At 40.8% G+C, this 16,264-nt stretch overlaps 1 protein-coding gene across 4 annotated transcripts in view; it reads right to left on the bottom strand.

The window, feature by feature from the left end:
- The window catches only part of DPP10 (dipeptidyl peptidase like 10), a 402,675-nt gene that overhangs the window by 282,998 nt on the left and 103,413 nt on the right, over positions 1-16,264 (bottom strand). The gene's annotated exons all lie outside the window — the stretch shown is intronic.

Raw genomic sequence — 16,264 nt, 5'->3', positions numbered from 1 at the left:
TTGAGGAGCAGGTATGTTAGCTCCAGGCTAAGCAAATCCCTAGTACCATGGGAACCAAAATGGCAGTTGCTCCAGGCTAATCAAGGCAGCTGGGGCCAATTAAGAACTTTCTAGAAGGCACCGGAGAGAGCTACATTGATTGGAGCACCTGCAGCCAATCAGGACAGGCTAATCAAGGCACCTGGTATAAAAAGGGGAGCTCACTCCAGTCTAGGGAGGAGGAGCCGGAGGAGAGAAGTGCGTGTGAGGAGCTGGGAGCAAGAGGCACAAGGAGCTGAGACTGAGAGGGTGTGCTGCTGGAGGATTGAGGAATTATCATACAATCAAGCATTATCAGACACCAGGAGGAAGGACCTGTGGGCCCTGGGCTGGAACCCGGAGTAGAGGGTGGGCCCGGGTTCCCCCCAAACCTCCCAACTCCTGATCAGACACAGGAGGAGTTGATCCAGACTGTGGGTTCCACCAGAGGGGAAGATCACTGAGGTGAGCAAATCTGCCAAGAAGCGCAGGACCCACCAAGGTAGAAGAGGGACTTTGTCACACAGAACACACATTTTAAAATTTTCCCTTTAAAATATAAGCCAAATAAGATTTTTGCCTTAGCTCATCAACACACACAGTTTCAACATATTTATAAAAAAAAAAAGAAGATTCATTTTTCCTGTTGTGGGTCACCAAAAAAAACAGAAAATAATAAAAAATAAAGGATTAAGGTCAAGTGCACTCAGCATAGAAGGCCAATGCTTCAATTCAGGCCAAAACCCAATTTTTCTTCCCAGTTCCATGTTTTATTTTAACAAAGTGCCCTGACTTTAATTATCTCACTAGAGAGAATATTACAGTCTCAATAATGGATGGAAATCAATCTATATTTATTTATTTGGCAAAGACACGTTGTTATAATGACTATTAGTTGGCAAATATTTCCCACAAATTGCACGAAAACTTTGTCAAATAGGAAAACCACACAAATCCGTTGCCTTTTGTTCATTTCCACTACACTGCCTTGTACAGTCTGTATATGGGCCACATTCAACTTTTGCAATAGTAAATTAAAAATGCAATTAAAGTCAGACATTCAGAAAATGTAATCAACTACATTTATATCAGTTCCTTTTTTAGTTCTTGTTACAGTGCATGCATTCCCAACTTTCTGCTGAATTGTGGTTTTCAGCCACAGCCTTAAGTAAGGGGGAATGGCCAAGCTGCACCATCCCTGAAAGAACTCCGAGGAGCATTGTGTCTTAAGGTCCAGCCCACTGTGCACTAGCCAGGAATCTGACCACACAAGGAGCAGAACACACATTATGCCTCTCAAAGGGGGTAGCAGCAAACACACTTCTGCTCTTCACACAGACAGGATACCAGCACAGAATTTCACACACCTAAGGAAACCAACACCTTACAGAGAAACCTAAATTGATCGGATATGGGTGGATGAATGGCAAATGGTATTCAGGCACTTTAGCAGAAAAAACAACAAAACAAGAATACACATTTAATAGATTAGAACAAAAAATGAAGAAAAAACTAGCAGGATTCATAAAACGATTGGACATTTACAGAAATCACAAGTGATACCAAGAATTTACAGTGATAACAAGAACACCCAGAGTTACAATCACAAGGACTAAGAAAAAACCAATTGGTTTGGGGTTAGGAAGAAACTTTCCATGTCAGGGAAGGGAAGTGAGGGAAGCCCAAAAGGGCTGCTGTGTGCAGCAGCATCCACAGTTGAGCACTCTACCTGCCGGTCTGTGGGGCAGACTAATAGCTGATGACCAGAGATAAGCACTCAGATCACCCACTAAAATGCATAGGCAGTGCCAAGCAATACAGTAGGGGAACCCTAGTTCCTTCCACTGGCTGCACACACAGTAATGGGAAGAAAGATTCCACATGGGAAGAGGCAGACAGGACACTCAGGAAGATATCCCTGTTGTGGAGACTAGACCCAAAGGGGAATGGTGGGGAATAGAAATCAAAGGTGGGAGACAGACCGGCACTGGCTCTGGGGTGGAAAACAAATGAGGCACTGCACTATATATACACACATGTGCAAGAAAACGCACACATACCCACATACCCTAAGTGTGTGGGTAAGTCGACACTTGAATTTTAAGTTGTGGTTTAACATGCTTTAATTAGCAGCATGTGGTAACTAACACTACTCCAAATTCTCCTGGAGACCAGACACCAATGTCTGTTGCTAATCATATTAACATGACTCGGAACAAATGTGTGTGAACCGGACCAAACATTTGTGTAGGGACTGTAGTAGAATATAGAATCATGTTAGTTAACACATTTAACACAAGTAATAATTCAAGTATGGACAAGTTTGATGCACAGACATACCCACTTTTACTATAGATATTTGGGACTTGGTAGTACTAGGAGGGTGGGTTCAGGAGGAGGAGAATGGTGCTTATCTATGGAGCCAGCTCTTCATCCTCTGAAGCTTTTGTGTGAAAATTACTCCACTCACTATCCAGTTCTCCCAACCGGATACAGATTTGCCCATAAATTATATAGTGCTTTCCCAAGGAGTATGGAGAACAGTAATAATGCAGCGTATCCAGTTAAACAGTTTATATTAAAGGCTGTTTTCTGAGCCAAAAATTTAATTCTACAAAAATGAAAGTCCCCATTTTTCAGGGATATTGCTATGGTAACCAGAAAACTAGCCTTAGTATGTTCACTGCGCTCAAGAGAGCCTTGCGTCAACCAATACAGAGAAGTGAGATTTATTGAGGTGTCTAGTCCACTCTCCTATAGGTTCATGTTTAGAGTGACTGTACTTAACCCTTGGATGTTATACTGATGTACACAAAGATGTTTTTGGAGAGCGTAAGCCATTTGACTATCCTTGTCATCCTATTTTAGATACAATGCATCATATGATTGATACTTACAAAATATTCCCCCAGGCAGCAGTGTAAGTGTATTGATCAATTTGTTAATTCTTAATGCTTCGGGTTGTAGAATAAATCTAAAATCAATAAGAACATTAATTTTAAAAAGGACTGGGATGGAAAAATACTTGAGAACTTATCGTATTTTGACTGTACTACTGAAATGTAGTTTGATCTTCTACGAGGTGGATAGGATGACTTTATTTTTCTTAATTTATTTTCCATTCTATGGGCCTTGCCCCATTCCTCATTAACTGTTGGATCAGCCCCTGTATAAGTGAATGCAAATGGAAATAAATTGCTGTGGTAGACAGGGATTCATCGGAAAGTAAATGTTAAAGTAGCCCATGCAAGAACTGTTCAAGAGGGAAATGGGTTAAAGAAGAAAGCCAGAGAGAAGATTTGCAACCAGAAGCAGAAATGATAAAGGGAAGAAGGGAGGCATGTATAGTGTAAAAGAAGAGTCAACATCCTTTGTGTGATCTATTTCTTCCTTTATACATCAAAGGTCACCCCTATTGCAATCTTTTGTTTGTGAAGAAAGAGTATCAGGAAAGACACAGCTTTTTCAAAATATGTGCTCTAAGAAGCCATTTGCAAAATACAATGGTGAGACAAGTTAATGGCCCTGAATACATAGCACTATTTAATGCTTGTTAATGATCATTAATACTGGCACGACTATCGATGTAGCAGTGGGGCTTAACATAGCTGGTCTCAGCAGAAATTACCAAAGATCCACATTTAAGCATGCAAGTCATGTGGCTTCTTATAGCCAGGCAGTTTTATGGAAGGAGAAACAAACTGTTGTGCATGCAGCAAAACCTAAAGAGTTGGGATCAACTCTGCTAGCCAGTGCGCAGGGGACCCACATCATTCTGCTCCAGGGACCCACATCATTCTCAGGACTGCAGCATCCTCTTCATGACACAGCCCTCTGGCTGCATTGCACTCCGTGCTCCCCCTTCCAGGGGAATGTACCACAGTCCAATGGTCCAGCCACTTCCTTCAGTGCAGCCCACTGTCTGGCCACTTCCTCAGTGGCGAGGGGTAGGGGGACTGGGCCCGCCCACTACTCCAGGTCTCAGCCAGTGACCTTGTAGTTGGCCACCACTTATTGCATCCCCTCAGACTCCTCAGCAGATTTCCCGGGGAAACTTCCCTGCAGCCCCAGCACCCTCTTTGCCCTTGCCTCAGGGCCTCAACCTGCAGATCCCTGCAGCCCGCCAGGATCTGCCTTTAGTTCTCCAGGTCTCCACCTGCAACACTGCTCTGTCCAGGGTGCTTGTTGCCTTCAGCCTGCAAGGCAGCCAGTTCTCCTCCCTTCTCAAGCTCCAGGGAAGGGCTCTCCGTAACTCCTGGCCAGGACACTATTTTAGATGCATCTAAATTTTAGATGACTCAGCTTCTATTTGTGCACAATGGCCACACTCTAAACTAGCCACTTCAACTTCCATTTCATACAGGCAAGCCGAAGACATTGCCCTCTTAACAGCATATGTTAAAAATTACATGTGCAAAGCATACAAATGTACTTTGTGCCAAGTGTATGCCCAATTGTCCAGTTAGCAATTCCAGCTCAGATCCACCTTTTTTGGAAACTTAGAAGTATTTGTTCTTTTCAGTGTTCAGCAGGACAGTGATTTCTTGCATGCTGACCTGTCTCCACTGGAAAGCAGCCCTACACGTGTAATGCTGACAGACCCCAGCTGTCAGTGGGCAGGATCAAACGGGAGACCTCCGGAGCTTAGTGCAGGAACCTCTACAGCATGAGCTAAAAGCCAACTGCCTGTTAGCTAAGACTGTAGAGCAGACTCATTTTCTCTCTCTCTCTCTCTCTCTAAGTGGTCTCGGTAGATGGGACAGAACACCACACCCAGAAGATGTGTGGGTTACATATGCTCATGGTCAAAAAGATAAAACTTATATCTGCCTCAAATGTACTGGAAGAATCTTTGCTGCAAAAACTGCCAAATGGCTCAGCCATTGCTCCAGTTTCCCAGGATTTACAGGACTATGAGAAAATGTAGTGTGGGTCACTCACAGTGTGGAATCTCTGAGCGTGCCATGCTTTTCATACTGATTTCATTTTAGTGCTCATAATTCTGAGGCAAACATAAGAATGATCATACAGCTCTTTGTGCACAATGCCTAACTCATCTTTTATGAGGAGTTTCCCGGTGAAAAAAAAGCCTGCCCTGCATCACCTGCAGAGAAAAATCGCTGCATGTTTGATCATCTCTCTAAATAGCAAAGCTATCAATGCAATGCTACTGGAGGGTGATGGGTTCATTTAGGGTATGTCGACACTACAGCTGGAAGCGTGTTTTCCATCATGAGTAGACAGACATGCTAGTTCTGCTTGAGCGTAGGTTAGCATGGGCAGCGGCTCAGGCTAGCCATCTCACTACATATCCAAGAAGGCCAGGCAGACTTGGACTCAGGCAACTAGTCCAAGCTGCCACCTGTGTAACCCCAGTCTACACTGCTTTCTGTGGCATGCTCGCTGAGCTGGCACGGCACATGTCTATCTATGTGTAATGGCTGCGGTGTAACAGCTGAATGGGAAGCCAATATATCATCTTCTGTTGAAGACGCTATATAGGTATCAAGAAGCACTGATGAAGCAGTCTCAGTTAAAGCATTCCTTTGCATGCTGATTAAACAGACACAAATCTATGAAAAAAAGCAGTGAATAATTTGTTCATCTGTGCTGGAACAGAATTTTAGTCACAAACAAAAGGGATCTTGGTATAAAACACAATAAGGATTCCATGAGTACAACCTAAATACAGGTTAAAGACAGTGGGTCACATTCATCCTGAGATAACTCCATTCATTTCAATGGTGTTTCACGAAGGAAGAATAGGACCTATTCTTGTCTCTCATGGGATAAGACCTAGAAAACCACAGGAAAGTCCTTATGCCAGAAATTGTTAGTACAGGTTAGCAGGAAAAGGAGAGCTTTTCTCCAGTGGAGCAAACAGAGGAAAGATCAAAAAAGAAGACTTAAAAATATATGATCAATACAGGAGTTTGAGGTCAAAGAGTGAGTTGGGCAAAATTAGGCACCTGCTCCCTTGATTTCACCCAAGCACAGGGAAAACATTTCTGACCTAGGAGGATGGAATGAGCTAATAACGATCATCATCTCTGCACAAAGGAATTATACAACATAGCAAAAGGAAGGTCTGGAAAGTCTTTGCCTTGGAAATATTTATGTGTAAAATGGTTTGTTTTGGAAATGATTTCCAAACAGGCTCTGCCTGCCAATACTTGCGGCATACAAGGGATTTTATACTGGGCAAGCAGAGTAATAAACCTTATTCTAAAAATAAAGCTTTAGTACAAAAAAGGCTTATGGGGATTCCAGAAACCTTTTATCAAATTTGTGCATTTTAATTCTGCTCAGTTAGAGGAGGAAGAGAGCAGCCAACCAGGCTGGGGGGGGACAGATCTATCTATCACCAAGGAATCTAAGCACTGATATCCTATCTAAATCCTGCCCTCTCCCCTGCAGATGTGTTAGGGGCCAGACTGAGATGAACAGTTGTGGTTCTAGTGTGCCAGGGAGCTAAGCAGGATTCAGAAGGCCCACACAAGCATTCCTCATCCTTTCCATGGAGTACAGATGTGTGGAGATTGCATGTGCACAGCTGGGATAGGGTGGAGGGGCAAAAGATTACCAGGTAAATGCACCCCCAAATCCCTCCCCCCAAGACGAGGCACGGTAGCTGCCAGACATGCACTATGGCTATTCTGTGGTATGGGAGGGGAGTGGGGAAGGGAAAGATTTCTTCCCTACCCTAGCCCAAATTCAGCAAACCATTTTTCCTTCCCTGATCAGCAAAGCACTTATGCACATACTTAAAAGATTTTCTGAATCAGAGCCTTAGTCTCCACACAAGATGCCAGGCCACAGCCTGCATACCCCAGCTGCCTAAGATTAGCATTCTGATCAAAGTGCCTTTTCCTACACATTTTGTTCTGAAATAAGAACAACAACAATTATAATGGCACTATTCTCAGTATAATCTGGAGAATGACACTGAGGTGCCAGTGCTTCCTGTTGCATATAGGAAGGGAATGTGAAAAGTCAGTTTTGTTACTCAGACTGCACAAATGTGAGCTAACTCTCATTTTTGCAGAAAGAAGGAAAGCAAAGCCATGAAACGGAGTCATCAGAAGGCATAAGAACATAAGAACATAAGAACATAAGAAAGGCCGTACCGGGTCAGACCAAAGGTCCATCTAGCCCAGTATCTGTCTACCGACAGTGGCCAATGCCAGGTGCCCCTGAGGGAGTGAACCTAACAGGCAATGATCAAATGATCTCTCTCCTGCCATCCATCTCCATCCTCTGACGAACAGAGGCTAGGGACACCATTCTTACCCATCCTGGCTAATAGCCATTTATGGACTTAGCCACCATGAATTTATCCAGTCCCCTTTTAAACATTGTTATAGTCCTAGCCTTCACAACCTCCTCAGGTAAGGAGTTCCACAAGTTGACTGGAAGAAGAACTTCCTTTTATTTGTTTTAAACCTGCTGCCTATTAATTTCATTTGGTGACCCCTAGTTCTTGTATTATGTGAATAAGTAAATAACTTTTCCTTATCCACTTTCTCAACATCACTCATGATTTTATATACCTCTATCATGTCCCCCCTTAGTCTTCTCTTTTCCAAACTGAAGAGTCCTAGCCTCTTTAATCTTTCCTCATATGGGACCTTCTCTAAACCCCTAATCATTTTAGTTGCTCTTTTCTGAACCTTTTCTAGTGCTAGAATATCTTTTTTGAGGTGAGGAGACCACATCTATACCATGGATTTATATAAGGGCAATAATATATTCTCAGTCTTATTCTCTATCCCCTTTTTAATGATTCCTAACATCCTGTTTGCTTTTTTGACCGCCTCTGCACACTGCATGGACATCTTCAGAGAACTATCCACGATAACTCCAAGATCTTTTTCCTGACTCGTTGTAGCTAAATTAGCCCCCATCATGTTGTATGTATAGTTGGGGTTATTTTTTCCAATGTGCATTACTTTACATTTATCCACATTAAATTTCATTTGCCATTTTGTTGCCCAATCACTTAGTTTTGTGAGATCTTGTTGAAGTTCTTCACAATCTGCTTTGGTCTTAACTATCTTGAGTAGTTTAGTATCATCTGCAAACTTTGCCACCTCACTGTTTACCCCTTTCTCCAGATCATTTATGAATAAATTGAATAGGATTGGTCCTAGGACTGACCCTTGGGGAACACCACTAGTTACCCCTCTCCATTCTGAGAATTTACCATTAATTCCTACCCTTTGTTCCCTGTCCTTTAACCAGTTCTCAATCCATGAAAGGACCTTTCCTTTATCCCATGACAGCTTAATTTACGTAAGAGCCTTTGGTGAGGACCTTGTCAAAGGCGTTCTGGAAATCTAAGTACACTAGGTCCACTGGATCCCCCTTGTCCACATGTTTGTTGACCCCTTCAAAGAACTCTAATAGATTAGTAAGACACGATTTCCCTTTACAGAAACCATGTTGACTATTGCTCAAGAGTTTATGTTTTTCTATGTGTCTGACAATTTTATTCTTTACTATTGTTTCAACTAATTTGCGTTAGACTTACCGGTCTGTAATTGCCGGATCACCCCTAGAGCCCTTTTTAAATATTGGCGTTACATTAGCTAACTTCCAGTCATTGGGTAATTTAAAGGACAGGTTACAAACCTTAGTTAATAGTTCCCACATTTGAGTTCTTTCAGAACTCTTGGGTGAATGCCATCTGGTCCCGTGACTTGTTAATGTTGAGTTTATCAATTAATTCCAAAACCTCCTCTACTGACACTTCAATCTGTGACAGTTCCTCAGATTTGTCACCTACAAAAGCCAGCTCAGGTTTGGGAATCTCCTAACATCCTCAGCCGTGAAGACTGAGGCAAAGAATCCATTTAGTTTCTCCGCAATGACTTTATCATCTTTAAGCGCTCCTTTGTATTTTCATCGTCAAGGGGCCCCACTGGTTGTTTAGCAGGCTTCCTGCTTCTGATGTACTTAAAAAACATTTTGTTATTACCTTTGGAGTTTTTGGCTAGCCGTTCTTCAAACTCCTCTTTGGCTTTTCTTATTACACTCTTGCACTTAAGTTGGCAGCGTTTGTGCTCCTTTCTATTTGCCTCACTAGGATTTGACTTCCACTTTTTAAAGGAAGTCTTTTTATCTTTCACTGCTTCTTTTACATGGTGGTTAAGCCACGGTGGCTCTTTTTTAGTTCTTTTACAGTTTTTCTTAATTTGGGGTATACATTGAAGTTGGGCCTCTATTATGGTGTCTTTAAAAGCGGATTTCACTTTAGTCAATGTACCTTTTAACTTTTGTCTAACTAACCCCCTCATTTTTGTATAGTTCCCCCTTTTGAAATTAAAGGCCACAGTGTTGGGCAGTTGGGATGTTCTTCCCACCACAGGGATGTTGAATGCTATTGTATTATGGTCACTATTTCCAAGCGGTCCTGCTATAGTTACCTCTTGGACCAGCTCCTGCACTCCACTCAGGATTAGTGGCCCCACTCCACTATAAGAGGGACAAGCATTATAGTAATATGGAAAGATCAGTGGTTGCTCTTATCACTGATGTGACTAGTTTACATATATAGGGTAACAGTTACTGCCATCATCTAGTATTTGTATAATGGTCGCACATAGGCTCTCTATTCATGGATGCCATTGCACTAATTACTCCACAGACACAAAACAGAAACATAGCCCCAAAGAACTTACAATCCCAGTATAAGTCAGGAGACAACATGGTAGATGCAGACAGATGCGGGAGATCTGTCAATATAACAATTTATTTAGCAATATGTAATGGTTCGTAAAGCTCCCTTTTATTGCTTTAATGGCCTACCCTATTTTAGCTTTAATTAATTCATACAATTCAAACGATAGTGCATCACTGTATTGTAAGTACATTTACTTAAACAAAAGTTAACCAGGCTATTTCTTTGCCATTTCAATTCAATATCTCCTTCGGTGGCCATGTGCTGCCACATTTAAGTACTTTGTATCAGTCACTGGAAACATTTTAAATTTTCACTTTTTATTAAAAAACTGAAAATCAATAATGCTAAGGGAAGACGCACTTTAATTTAGCATCTTCAAAGCTATGCCAGACAACTTGTGTTCTTCTTGGAACCACATGCTCTTTCAGATAACATTGACTGTTCTGATGGCCAAGTTCGCTATCACCACGGCTTTAAATACAGCATGGGACATAGGATTTACAATTAAAAATACCTGTTTAATAAAGTATTATGAAATTGTTTTTAGAATAAATCTATCTTTCACATTACTAAAACAATAAATATTTTGTTCTGTTCTGAACTATTGTACGTGAATTCTAGGGGGAAATCATGGTGTATTTCATCAAGTATTTTACAGTATCTGTACAGTGAGCTATGAGCACATTACTCTCTTCCAGGAATTCTATTGATGTATCTTGAATATTTACTAACCAACATGTATGGAACAGGACAGAAGCAGAAGAATATACATAGGTGTTTAGTTATTGCTATTGTTATTGCATCATGACTAAGAAGCAACTGTGTTGTGTAGGCTGACAGTGGATAGGTTTTAATTGCCTTGTTGCAAATTTCTGCCAAACCAGTTCATAAACCTCAGCTGAAAAGAAAGAAATCCAAGTCATGTTTTCTCAGTCCTAATGTTAAAGTAAACTGAAAAGCTTTTTAAATAAATGCAAACACCTGTGTAAGATAAAAGATACAATACATTTAAAATACAACACGTTAGTTTCTATTTGTTCTCCTCATCTGCTAAGACAGTAGTTCAGAGTTTTGTTTGGCAGAGCTAATCATCTCATGGCAAGCAGGACAGAGAGCAACATTCCTCATGCTGCTTTAGACATCTGCACTGTTTTTAATTCTTTCACTGGAAACACAGGATCCTGATACTAAGCAAAAGAGGAAATAAACTAAAATTAATTTGTTAAACACAAATCAATAGTTTTTCAAAAGTCTATTTACATATTCTGCTGTTGATTTAAGGCTAGATCTTGTAAATGAGGTCTATAAGTACCAACAAAAGGAGGTAATTTCTGATAGTAGAGGGCTCTTTGATTTAGCAAGCAAAGGCAAAGCATTGTTAAATGGCTGGAAGTTGAACCAAGATCTGTTCAGACTAGAAATTAGGTGGATATTTTAAAGTAAGTGGAATTAACCATTAGAACAACTTACCTAGAGAATACCTCAACTAAAGTTATGGCCTTGATGCAGGAATCGCTTGGCTTGTGTTATGCAGGAGGTCAAATTAGATGATCATGATGGTTCCTTCTTGCCTTAAAATATATTCAGTGGAAAAAGATTGCCTGTGGGAGGTCTGCTGGTAACGTGGATTTGGTGGCATCCTTGCAGGAGGTCCGCCGTTCCTAGGGTTTTGGCAGCAATTTGGTGGCGGGTACGCCGAAGGCGCAGGACCGGCAGACCTCCCACAGGCATGCCGCCGAAAGCCGCCTGACTGACGTACTTGGGGCAGCAAAATACATAGAGCCGCCCCAGCTCAATATCCGGTGTAGCTGTACTGAATGATGGAAGCAGTAGTTAGCTCTGCATGGTTGAGGTGTGCTTGCGAGATCCGTGGATTACTTTGTGTGTGACAGAGCTGTGATACGAGATCTATGTTTTGCACCCTCTGATGTGTGTGATGAAAGGGAAGAGGTGAATGAGTACCTTCAGGATACAGTATGCATCATTTCTCCGATTGTGGGGGTTATGTCAGTAGCAGGACATAGGGCTTTTATTACAAAGGATATTATCAGCTGGTTGAAGAAGAGAGAATTCTAATGCTTTAAATGATGGTTAAGTGAAAGTGAGATGAACTCTGTCTGTGAGTAAGTGTAAGGGCGTTGTAAAAGACTGTGAAGTGGTTCTTAAAATGTACACATGTACTATTCTTTTAGGGAAGATTGCAGATTAGATTTGGATACAAATTTTGTATCCACGCAGGGCTCTCAAAACTATTACAGCTGCTGGACACAAATCTCTGATTTGGTCCAAATCTTCTCTTATACATTGTATGAGGTGTGTGTCAGGAAAAAGACACAGATCATTTCTGCCCAAGTGAATCACCACAGTGCCCAGTAGATCACAACCTCTTAAGTTACAGTTAGATGAGAGACAGTGGCAAAACATGATGCCAATGTAGCCCACCTATCTCCACCCAAATCAGCTTGTTGTCACCAGTTCCGTGCCATGGTGTACTCCTTGCTGACCTGCAAAACTTCTGTAACTTCGTGGTCCAGGAATCACCCAGAATCCACACCCTGGCAATCCTGGCAGTGCACACATTTCTTTTCCCTCAGTGGACAAGGTACCTCTGCAGTCAGTTCCAAGCCTCCATGCTACATGTCTTTGGAAACACCACATTAATATGCCCTGAGATCAGGAAGTGTCCACGCACTATCTCACCCACCCCCTGGCTAGTAAAATACAGGTTATCTAAATCTTTCCTATCAGCTGTCTTCATTTCCCAGCAAAATCCCGCTCCCTGATCCTCTATGCCTCCCCCCGCCCTGACACAGAGACAAAATCCTCTGCCGTGGGCTCCTTCTCGACCAGCTGCTCACCATTCCGCTGTGTTCACCATAAACCTCCCCACAAAATAAGAACACTTTATATTATAATAGTGACAACATGTAGAAAGCAACATGAGTTATTCATTTTTTATTATACAGATGCACAAAGGTTTGGACTAGAAGTGTCCATGGAGAGGTTTCCACCAGGGGCAATGGCATCTGCACATTTGCTCAAACTACCCAGGCAAAAAGTAACTGCACAGAAATCCTCTCTTGGTTTATTATTTACTGGTGCATGCACACTGTAATCCATCCAGACTGCACATCCATACAAGCAAAAAAGTGAACATGTTCTTAAATACCGTTTACAATTTGGGTCCCTGAAAAGTCAGTAGGTGCCATGCTCTACATTGGATAAAAATTGACAAGTATCTGAGACCATTTTGATTGATATCACAGCAACAGTTTGATCCGTAGCTCTGCGCCACAAAAAACCCAACCAAACAAAAAACACAAATTAGAATTTTTTTGAAAAACAGGTATTTTGTTTAGGACTCATAACTCTGGAAGCCCTGGCTTAAAAGACCCCAAATTTGGTTCACCAATACTACTCTGAATTCCCACAAGCAGAGGTGAAAGTAAGCCAGTACGCCCCGGTATGTTGTACCAGCAAGAGCCGGTGTGCCAGACTGGGGCGGATCGGCTTCCCCTGGTGGCAATTTAAAGAGCCTGGGGCTCCCAGCATCGGCTGGAGCCCCAGGCCCTTTAAATTGCTGCCAGAGCCCTGCTGCCAGAGCAGGTATGAAAAATGGATCCAGGCACAAGATCTAGCCCTTAAATTATTCAACATGATAGTGTGTACAATCGTTTTTCCTCAGTAGGACCTCAGGACCTCTTCCTCCATACACCTCACCTCTAACACAGACTTATCCCACCCACCTTGCTCTTCAATATCTAGGAGATGACAAAAGCCTCACTGCAACAATACACTGATGACATCCAGCTGTATATCTCATTTACCATGTACATCCAACCATCACTTGGTTGTTAAAATACAAAGAGGAGATCAGCACTTGGATTAAAAATCGGTGTTTAAAAAAAAAAACAGAAGGAGGAAAAGGAGTGGCTAATTAGGTCTCTCTCTTGTTTTGAATATGAACTATATTAATTTTAGTTATTATAACAAAATATAGAAAAATAAGAGCTTATCTGAAGAATTATTGGTGCTTCTGATATATGCTAACAACAAATAATCATTTAAACCTAGAAACTATCCCCACATTTCTTAGACAACAGCCCCTAGGAACCTACTCAATAAGTAAACAAATCCAACCCCCTTCTTTCATGTGATCAAACTCAGACTCTTCTTCCTCATGAAAGAGACTGCAGATATTAATTTAGGGATGTTAGAAAAACCTTGAAAAACCTTTTTTTTTTTTTGGCTGAGGAATCACTGTGTTACTGTACAAATTTCTGGGATTTAAACAAACTTTCTTAAAAAGTGCCTAACACTATTTACAGTAGATGGAAACGTTTATAAAATTGCAAGATATCATTAGAGAAAAGATTATTAGCCATGATACCTGCATTTTGTGATAATACTAAAGACTAGCTTTCATTAAGTGTGCTTCTTTAAGATGGATCCCACCATCAAAGCAGTAGTTCTACCCAAAGAAGTCTGCATGCTAAGCAAACATTTATCGTTTTCATCTTTCCTTCAGCAAAACCCCACTGCAGTCTAGGGCAGATATTCTTGAGTATGGACAACAGGATTGAGCCCAAAATTACAATACACAAGCATGCATTGTATATAAACATATTTAATAGAACTCAAAACCAATCATGCTACTTTATTAAGTTATGTTACCCTTTGTTTTAGAAAAAAATAATATTTCATATATCAGAGCTACATTGTATACATTTATTAAGACTTAGTAAGACAATTAGGCAAGTAATATTAAATATCTGTTTAGCAGTAAGGGAATAGTACTAACAATGAAACTTGCACCAAAGTTCACTCCCAAAAAATAACTATCTACCTTAAGTAATCATTTTAAAGGCCAGTGCTGTTACCAATGCAATTTTTTTTAAGAGGAGGACAAAGTCCACATGCAAAATCAACTGTGTATTTACATATACGTGCAATTACTTGTGCAAGCAGAAGTAGAGAATATTCTGTCTCCATTAAGCCAGTAATTTTTGCTAGCGTCTTGAGCAGTTTTTGAAGATAGGCTTCACTGTCTCTGTTATGTTATTTGTGACTGCTGCAGTATTTGTATCCTTGAGTATTCTCTATATCTCTGGTTCAATGCAATATAATTTTCACTCTAAAATATTTTTTATTAATTAGATGCACTCGTGTGCAGGCTGCTCACACCATGTGTTTGCCGTGAATGAGAGAGTTATTCAGTTTCATGCACAGGAGAAGGACTTAATCAATATTCTATAGAAAAGATTCATTTCATCATAGAGTAAGGTAATTGGAATTGCGACAAACATGGCAAAGCAGGGTGGAGGGTGAGACAAAGAAAGGCTCCTTCTTCTCTCTTGCGCAACTATTCAGGGAATAGATGCACTGGGAATCCTGGCATTCCCATGAACACAGTTGCTCCAGGATAGTGCTACTGTGTAGGCCAACCTCCCCATAAATGGAAGGGCAAGGGAAAGGCAAGACTAGGACCAAGGGTTGGTTCCTCAAAGATGGAGACTGCATGCATCACTTCATGAAAGAGCCCACCCTCCCCATCTACTCCCTTGCCTGAAGCAAAACACAACTAAGAATTTCCACTTGGGAGATGCAACTCCACTTCCGTCTCCAGAGAAGGTTGTCGAGGTTAATTCTATAGTGGCCTTTTACTGGGCAATCAGTGTTTCTAATTCTTACTGATTCCCTCATGGAAACCAGCTTTGGTATCTTTAAATATCTATCTTTTCAATGTGAAGGATAAACCATTCTGATTACACTTAACTTATAAACTCTGCAACCACATAACAAGACTTCCTATTTTCATAACTCTTCTTCAGATATTTGCACAAAGCCTATTGTTATTCCTCTGATTATAACACCTTGAATGCTACACAATTATGATGACACAAAGATGGGGAAGGACACAATGTTATTTGAAAATTTCTTGCTAACAGAAAGAATGTAAAACATTGTATCTGATCAAGAAAAAAAATCATAATAAACATTTCAATGAGATGACAAAGGCTTTTTTCAGGTGATACAAGTCTTAACACTATATTATTTTTAGAACATTATGCACAATTCTAAAGCATCTAAACAAACAGAACCTGAAATACAATGCACAGGCATCAGAGAATAACTAGAGCTGTACAAATATGTTGAAGTTCAGACTGAAATGTGTTTCCATATGTTATGTGTCAGAACCATTTGCACACCCTGAAGTTCAGATCTGAATAATCCTGTTCTTTCAATGGCCTGATTTTGTTGTGAATCCACAGACAAGGTTCAGTTACAAAAGAGTTCCTGCATATTCATAAAGGTTCTCACAAGTGATGTGGAACTGCCGGTACAATTAAAAAACACCATGCAATATGACCGAGGTTATCTGGATCAAATTCCATATGTACAATTAACACAATATCTAGGTTACCAGATATTTATATAGAGTATATATTAAAAATCAGTAACAGTGCAAACACAACAAAACTTCTAATGAAGCAGTGGTTGTTTATGACTTTTTCATGGCTTCACTAATGATAGTGTTTCGATTAATCATAAAAATGCTTCTAT

The sequence above is a fragment of the Mauremys reevesii genome, linkage group 11, assembly GCF_016161935.1.
Source record: "Mauremys reevesii isolate NIE-2019 linkage group 11, ASM1616193v1, whole genome shotgun sequence".
Lineage (NCBI taxonomy): Eukaryota > Metazoa > Chordata > Testudines > Geoemydidae > Mauremys > Mauremys reevesii.
Note: the sequence above shows the minus strand (reverse complement) of the source record. Positions and strands in the feature narration are given on the sequence as shown.